Raw genomic sequence first — 8,416 nt, forward strand, 5'->3', positions numbered from 1 at the left:
TTTGTTTATATATATATATATATATAAACAAACTGCCTAATTTAATAAAATATATATATATATATATATATATAATTTTAAATATTTTTTACAATTCATTTAGTTGATCATTAAACTAGTCATATTTTTATTTTGTTATTATATTGTTATATTTGTAGATATATCTAAAACATTTTAAATATATAATGCAGTAACATTTATTCATTCATACATTCACTCATTTCTTATTACTTTTCCAGGTGATTGGCTCAGAAGCTTCTGTGGATTTATGAGGAAAAATGTGAAATTGTCTACTTACAAGGATGCTGTACCAAGCAGTTGCTAAGTGCCCTTGAGATGACTAGGAATGCCAACGTTGTCTAGGTATTATAGATTGCATTGATTGAAATAAGTTTATTTTTTTTATTTTTCTCCACTGACATTTTGCAACATAAATATAACATGATAGCGAGGTTAGTCGGTGCCTATGTGGACAGAAAAATAAACTTAATTCAAAATTTATTTGCTTTTTAAAAAATGTTGTTTTTGACAGTGTCTAAATCTGTTTACTTAGCAGCATTTTTTTTTTTTTAGTGTGAATCTTATAATGGATATAAACATGTTTTCATCTGAACTGGATAGACATCCATCAGCACAGCATTGGACCAGAAACAGCAAAGGCAGATGATGCTTTACAGTGTTTGTGAGGCATTTACATGAGGTAAACACGGACAAGTCAACTAAATTTGTTGGAAACTAGTTGACAAGTAAAAATTTGTATTTGTGCAAGCCTTTTCATACCCAGCCAAAATGCCAATTAGCAGGTTCTCCAGCTGGAGTATATGTGTGTGGGGCTGGGTGCAGACGAGGTGTTTTGCTGATGTTTGAAATCTAGAAACATTGAGAGGAGGGAGGCACAAGCTCACAATTAAAAATAGGCACTATAATGTCGCCTTTGCCTGCACCCTCTCATTCAAATGCACATGTAGACGAGGGAGATGAGGAGGCCATATTTGGTCATTATTTCCCTTTACTACCCCCCTGACCTTAATTCATTAAAGTATGAATATAGAGCCTGCTGGGATTCCATATAAAGCTGAATTACAGCTGATTTTGCTGAGAAGAAAATTGCGTATGTGTGCACGTGTGTGTGTGTGCACGCTATAGCACCTGAAGGTGTGTTGACCCTCCGAGGCTAATTAAAGCGTGGAAACTACGGGAACTCCTGTGGCTTTTAGAGAGCAGCTGGCATGAGCGACGAGGTGCACAAAGGAGATGCATGGGGTTTAAAAGGAGGCAGACTCCCAGGGATGTATTAAACAAACATGCATACATGCACGTCCATGCAAACAAAAAAAGGGCCCTGTAGTGTCCGCGCAGAGTGCTAAACTGGGGGATTGTAGGTGTTCACCTTACATATGCGGGTTGTGGGAGCGCAGGGTTGGGAGGTAATGGAGTCAGGGATGATGAGGGATGTTTTATAATGAAGCAGTGCACTGATATTAACATTCTGTCTGAGAATTATTTTTCATATTCTATAGGCCTGCCATTTGTCTAGATAAATGAACCCTGAAAACTGTATAAATCTTTTTAAATGCTGAATTTAGAGGTGAATTTAGGCATCACAATATTATAATGTGCAGTTTGAAAAATGGATTTTGAGATTTGGTTAAGATTACATTTAGACCAACTTATTTAAACTGTATTTATGTGTTTATTAAAAAAAAGTGTAAGCATTCGATTAAAGCAAAGGTAATCTAAATGTACAAATATAGAAAATAAGCATGTAAAATTAAACATTTGTTATGATTAGAATATAAAAGATCTATAGAATTAAAAACTAATACAAATATATTATTTTTAATTGATTTAATTACATTTTTTGTTTTTCTACACACAGAGAAACATATATATATATTTTAGTGGTGTAAAATGATTAATCACATCCAAAATAAATTTTGTTTACATAATATGTGTGTATACTGTGTATATTTATTAAGTGTGTGTATATATATATATATATATATATATATATATATACACACACACACAGTATATATTTTTATTTTTATTTTATTTTTATTTTATTTTATTATATAATTTATATAATTTATATTATATATACACATTTATACATAATAAATATACATAGTACACACACATATAGAAAATAAACAAAAACTTTTATTTTGGATGCGATTAATTGTCTGACAGCACTTTTATTTACCATTTTACCGTTTTCATATATATATATATATATATATATATATATATATATATATATATATATATATGCACAAATAAATATTCTTTTACACAATATTGAGCGATGCAGTTCAATAAATATCTTTAATACCAGAGAAAAAGCAATAAAAATCTTGAGGCAAAATAAAGTGTACCATTTAAATTTTTTGGTGGTCCTAATGTGTTTTATTCGTTAATTACAGGACATTATGAAGGTAAATTGCTTGTGGCCAACATTTTATGATAACTATTCTGGCATACCTGCTCCACCTGTAGAATATCATTTTTGCTTGTTACATTAACTCGTATAATGTGAGCAGAATGGTGATAGTGCTGGCTAATTGGATATAATTTCTTCTAACTGATTTCACAAATAGGCCATTTATAGAACGTTTTTAAACAAAAATCAGTTGGTGTAAAGCTTGGGGCTTTTCCAACTTAGTGTACTGACATTTACAATGCGCCTTTCAGTTTTGGAGTGTGTGAGTGTGTGCGACACAGAGGGAGAGAGAGAGAGAGAGAGAGAGAGTATGCATGCATGACCTACTGTTTTCTGCCTCGGGTAACTCAGTCAGAAAATATATGAAGCATTTACATTCACCCGTAGTGATTACTGGTACTTACACCACAAGCATTGATTCCAGTACACACATACACATTACATTAAGCATGCACAGGCAGATACATACTGTAAACAGCACAAATATGCATGCATGCTCAATACATACTTTGTAAGTGCATGCATCTATGCTAATATTCAGATATTATTATTTATTACAATTGTACTACTTTTGCATGCAAACTCCAAGCATAGTTTTGCACAGACTTGACATATAATAAGGAAATGGCTTTAAGACATATAGTCGTGCATGCATTCTAATAGGTATGCATGGACACAAATATGTCTCCAACCGCGGGCGCATTATGGAAAATTATGGGTGTTAAGGGATATGAAGATGCAGTCTATTATGAGACGCCATGTGATCTCAAAGTGTTGTGAATGCAGATGGGCCAAAACAAGCAGCGAAATGCTCCATGGCAGATGGTTATGCGGTCAGTTCTCTCCCCGAACGCATCCTTCAGCTGTGCGATTCACACAGTCTGAACAGTGTCAATAAAGTACAAAAACAGGAAGTTAGAGCAGGGTCACATGATGTAAAGATGCTTCTATCCACATTGACTAGAAAAATGGATTTTTGCTGCTTGGCCAGTTTGGTTAATTAAAATGAGCTAATTCGACACAATTCTTTAAAGTTAATTTTATTTCATGCATTCCTTGTAAATTTAATTAATCCATTAGCATTGGGATTATATGAATAATTTTTGTTGGAAATTAGGTTACTCCAAAGAGACTTTAATCATGCCAACACAGATATATTGGAAATTGATATGAATGTCATGTGCTCTGACATACTGAGTGATGATGCTTATAGTAGCCTATGTATAGGCAAAATGTTTGAATCCAGCAGGAGTCTGTCTTAATTACGTTCCTTCTCTGTCCTATAGATAAATGCAATAATTCTTTCCCTCCAGCAACCTATCCCTCACATGAGATCGCAGCAATTAGCAAAGAGCAATGATCCAGTCAATTCCCAATGGACAAAATTAAGTTCTGCCTTACATTTTTGTGTGTGTGTTTGACAAAACACCTCAAAAATGTAGACTTTGTAGATTGAAATCCTCTCCTTGACTGTAAGATCATAACGGACTGAATTTACAGCTGAGGTCAAAAGTTTACATACACCTTGCAAAATGTTAATTATTTGACCAAAATAAGAGGGATCATAAAAAAATGCATGTTATTTTTTATTTAGTACTGACCTGAATAAGATATTTCACATAAAAAAAAAATGTTTACATATAGTCCACAAGAGAACTGTGTTACCTGAATAATCCACAGCTGTTTTTTTTTTTTTTTCTTTTGGTGTTCACGAGTCCCTTATTTGTTCTTAACAGCTAAACTGCCTGCTGTTCTTCAGAAAAACCTTTAGGTCCCACAAATTCTATGGTTTTTCAGCATTTTTATGTATTTGAACCCTTTCCAACAATGACTGCATGATTTTAAGATCCATCTTTTCACACTGAGGACAACTGAGGGACTCATATACAACTATTACAGAAGGTACAAACACTCACTGATGCTTCAGAAGGAAACACAGTGCATTAAGAGCCAGGGGTGTAAACTTTTAAAAAGAATAAAGATGTGTAAATTTTTCTTATTTTTCCTAAAAATCATATTTTTTTTTTCATTTAGTACTGCTCTTCAGAAGATACTTACATGTTTCCCAAAAGACAAAATAAGTTTAATTTACCCTTATCTTAAAATTCCAAAAGTTTTCACCCCCTGGCTCTTAATGCATCGTTTTTCCTTTGGAAGCATCAGTGAGCATTTAAACCTTCTGTAATAGTTACATATGAGTCCCTCAGTTGTCCTCAGTGTGAAAAGATGGATCTCAAAATCATATAGTCATTGTTGGAAAGGGTTCAAAAAAACAAAACAAAAAAAACAGCTGTGGATCACTCAGGTAACAGCACAGTATTAAGAATTTAGTGTATGTAAACTTTTGAACAGGGTAATTTATATAAATTCAACTATTATTTTTTCTTTTGGACTATATGTAAACATCTTTTATGTGAAACATCTTATTATTCATCAAAGAATCCAGAAAAAAAGCTATATCATGGTTTCCACAAAAAAAAAAAAAAAAAAATTAAGCAGCACAACTGATTTCAGCATTTAAGAATAATAACAAATGTTTCTTGCACAGCAAATCAGCATATTAGAATGATTTCTGAAGGATCATGTAACACTAAAAACTGGAGTATGGATGATAAAACTGAAATTGTAAAAATATTTCATAATATTTACTGTATTGTTGATCAAATAGATGCAGCATTGGTGAGCAAAAGTGACTTTTAACAGTACTATTAACAGCAAATATTGGATTTTTTTTCAAATATTGGATTGCATTTTAGTACTGGCGTTCAGGACACATAAATAACAATGACTTAAATTTGGTCTGTGCTTTGTAGCTATCATATGTCTTGAGTTGTATGGGCCACTTTTTAGCGTATAGTGTGTTTTTCATTTCCTTATTGGAGGATGGAGGGCATTCTGTATAAATTCATTAAAAAAATCTCCTATTGTTTTTTAGAGAAAAATAAAAGCATTCGGTCAAGTAAATAATGAAATAATGTTAATTTTGGGTAAATTATGCAATTAAATAGTTTTTACTGGACATTTTTATTTTTTTGAGTGATTTCTGTTAGTTCTTACATATTCCCTTACAGTCTTCACAGTGCATCAAAAAGTGCTCGTGCACGTGCGTGTCGTGTGAAAATAAAGATGTTGTGAACCCTCCTTAGCAGAAAATGTTAGTCAAACACGTCTGCCCACAAGATGCCAAACATCAGCGCTCAATAAATTAGCAGCCAGCTGCCTGCAAAGTGCCAAAGGAAAGCGAGTAACAAAGTCTTCACATCACCGAATGCTTCTTCGACACATCTTTGTTACCCCAGAAACATCAAGAGTAGAAAAGCCTCTCAAAGCAAACCTGACACCACACCTACCTTCAAAAGGAATATCTAATCAGCGCAGCGTGTAGACTGCCATTTGCCTTCCATCTTTCCTCCGAACGCACACCCACTCACGATCCCCCTCCGTTTTTAGTCAGCGAGCATTTCTCCACATAATTCTTTCTCTTTCCAATCAAACATTTCTTTCTCTCGCTCTTTAAATATTTATCACAGAGCCCACAAGGACTGTGTCAGAGGTGTCATCGCACGCTCTGGATCAAATCAACATCCATTTTCCATTCAGGCCTGTTGAGAAACACTCTGGCTGGGAGAGAATTGGGGTCCCGCCGAGCCAAGCGCGGTGGGAGTCCATTCGGAGACACACTGGTTATGTGAACGGCCCCTTCGGTTCGACCGCCTGCCTGCGCGCCGGCCCTTTAAGAGCCGAACGCTCTGCACCGCGACCGCCGTCCCCGGAGATGACAGGCTGTAATCCTGCTAAACAAATAGACTCTGGGAAGAGAGTGAGAGGAAGAGAGGACAGGGCACGACACATCTGTCTCTGGTCTATGGCAAATCCCTCACGCTGAGATCCAGTGAGGGATCGCTGGTTATATAGAGAGATATACAGCATAAGGACAGGGATGTAGAGACATTGTTTCTGCTTGGCAGTATTTCACTGTTTACGATGTGTGCCGAGGTCAAACTGGTTCACTGAATGTCGAACGCCATGTTTGTTTCATGACTTCATGATTTAAAGGAATATTTATTAATTTTTAAATGGTTTACCCAAAAATGAAAGTCCTGTCATTGTTTACCTGCCCTCATGTCGTTCCAAATCCATAAAAAGTGGCTATTTTTTAATGTAATAAAGGCGTGTAGCTCCAAAAAGAACTAAAAAGATCATTCATACAACTCAAGACAAAAATTCAAGTCATCTGACATAAAATCTGGTGCAACACGTCTTGTCAAGCTAAGCTTGAAAATACCAATGCAATGTAATACATACAGTTGAGGTGAAAAGTTTACATCTGCAAAATTTTACCAAAATAAAAGGGATCATACAAAACGTATTTTTTTAGTACTGACCTAAATTAGATATTTCACATAAATGTTGTTTACATGTAGTCCACAAGAGAAAATAATAGTTGAATTTATAAAAATGACCCTGTTCAAAAGTTTACATACACTTGATTCTTAATACTTTGCTGTTACCTGAATGATCCACAGCTGTGTGTTTTTGCTTAGTGATAGTTGTTAATGAGTCCCTTGTTTGTCCTGAACAGTTAAACTGTCTGCTGTTCTTCAGAAAAGCCCTTCAGTTCCCACAGATTCTTTGGTTTTTCAGCATTTCTGTGTATTTGAACCCTTTCCAACAATGATTGTATGATTTAAGATTCATCTTTTCACACTGAGGACAGCTGAGGGACTCATGCAGCTATTACAGAAGGTTCAAACGCTCACTGATGCTTTAGAAGAAAAAGAGCCAGGGGTGTAAACCTTTAAACAGAATGTGTAAATTTCTTATTTAACCTAAGTATCATATATATTTTTTATTTAGTACTGCCCTTCAGAAGCTACAGAAGATACATGTTTCCCAGAAGACAAAATAAGTTCAATTTACCATGATCTTCAAAATCCAAAAGTTTTTACCCCCGGCTCTTAATGCATCGTTTTTTCTTCTGAAGCATCAGTGAGCGTTTGAACCTTCTGTAATAGTTGCATATGAGTCCTTCAGTTGTCCTCAGTGTGAAAAGATGGATCTTAAAATCATACAGTCATTGTTGGAAAGGGTTCAAATACACAAACATGCTGAAAAACCAAAGAATTTGTGGGAAACATTAGGTAACAACACAGTATTATGAATCAAGTGTATGTAAACTTTTGAACAGTGTCATTTTTACAAATTCATTTTGTATGATCCCTCTTATTTTGGTAAAATAATTAACATTTTGCAGATTCTGCAAGGTGTATGTAAACTTTTGACCTCAACTGTACATATCTCAGGGTTATGTTGCATTTCAAACGTCATTTTTTTTTAACTGCTGTTTTAATTTTGCTGCTGTTTTCCTGCTTCTTACGATATATCAAAGAACAACGGACATCAAAAATATAGTAATAGATGATGCAACAGGAGATTTCTCTTTTTTTTGTTCCCCAAGAATTATCATCTGTTATGCTTAATATAAAAGTTGGGGGAACACATACATCTCTGCAAGAAAACACAAACATTTTATAGGCAATCACAAAATTTGGGGGAGTGTAAAAGCTTTGTTAGAGACTGCAAAAGTTTTGAAATTATTATTTTTTTTCTTTTGTTTAAAATTTTTCTAATCACCCTGTCCATTGAGTGTGGAGGGACAATTTTTTTTATTTCACTACTTTTGCATTTGCTTACAAAACTTTGCATTCTCTCACAAAAATATTGCATTCGCAGAGATACTTTGTGTTTAATCACAAGACTTTTGTGAACAATATATTTTTAATACTTTTGTGAGTAAACACATAATTTCTTGACAAAACCCAAAACTCAGAATGCAGTGTTTCAATGCTTTTGCTTACTCTAGCAAAAATATTGCACTCCTCTGAGAAACTTTGCATTTGCCTGCAAAACTTTTGTCAATTAAATCATGAGTTAGGAGGGAAAAACTACATTTTTAATGCTTAAGCATGCAAA

General features: G+C 34.3%; 1 long non-coding RNA gene across 1 annotated transcript; it reads left to right on the forward strand.

The window, feature by feature from the left end:
• Positions 1-222: 222 nt before the first annotated feature.
• LOC127165722 (uncharacterized) lies at positions 223-6,044 on the forward strand. The gene is made up of 3 exons (XR_007827808.1): positions 223-363; positions 574-700; positions 5,974-6,044. It is a non-coding gene; the product is annotated as an uncharacterized LOC127165722 (long non-coding RNA).
• The last annotated feature ends 2,372 nt before the right edge of the window (positions 6,045-8,416 follow it).

Source organism: Labeo rohita, chromosome 5 (assembly GCF_022985175.1).
Source record: "Labeo rohita strain BAU-BD-2019 chromosome 5, IGBB_LRoh.1.0, whole genome shotgun sequence".
In the NCBI taxonomy this organism is placed as follows: domain Eukaryota; kingdom Metazoa; phylum Chordata; class Actinopteri; order Cypriniformes; family Cyprinidae; genus Labeo; species Labeo rohita.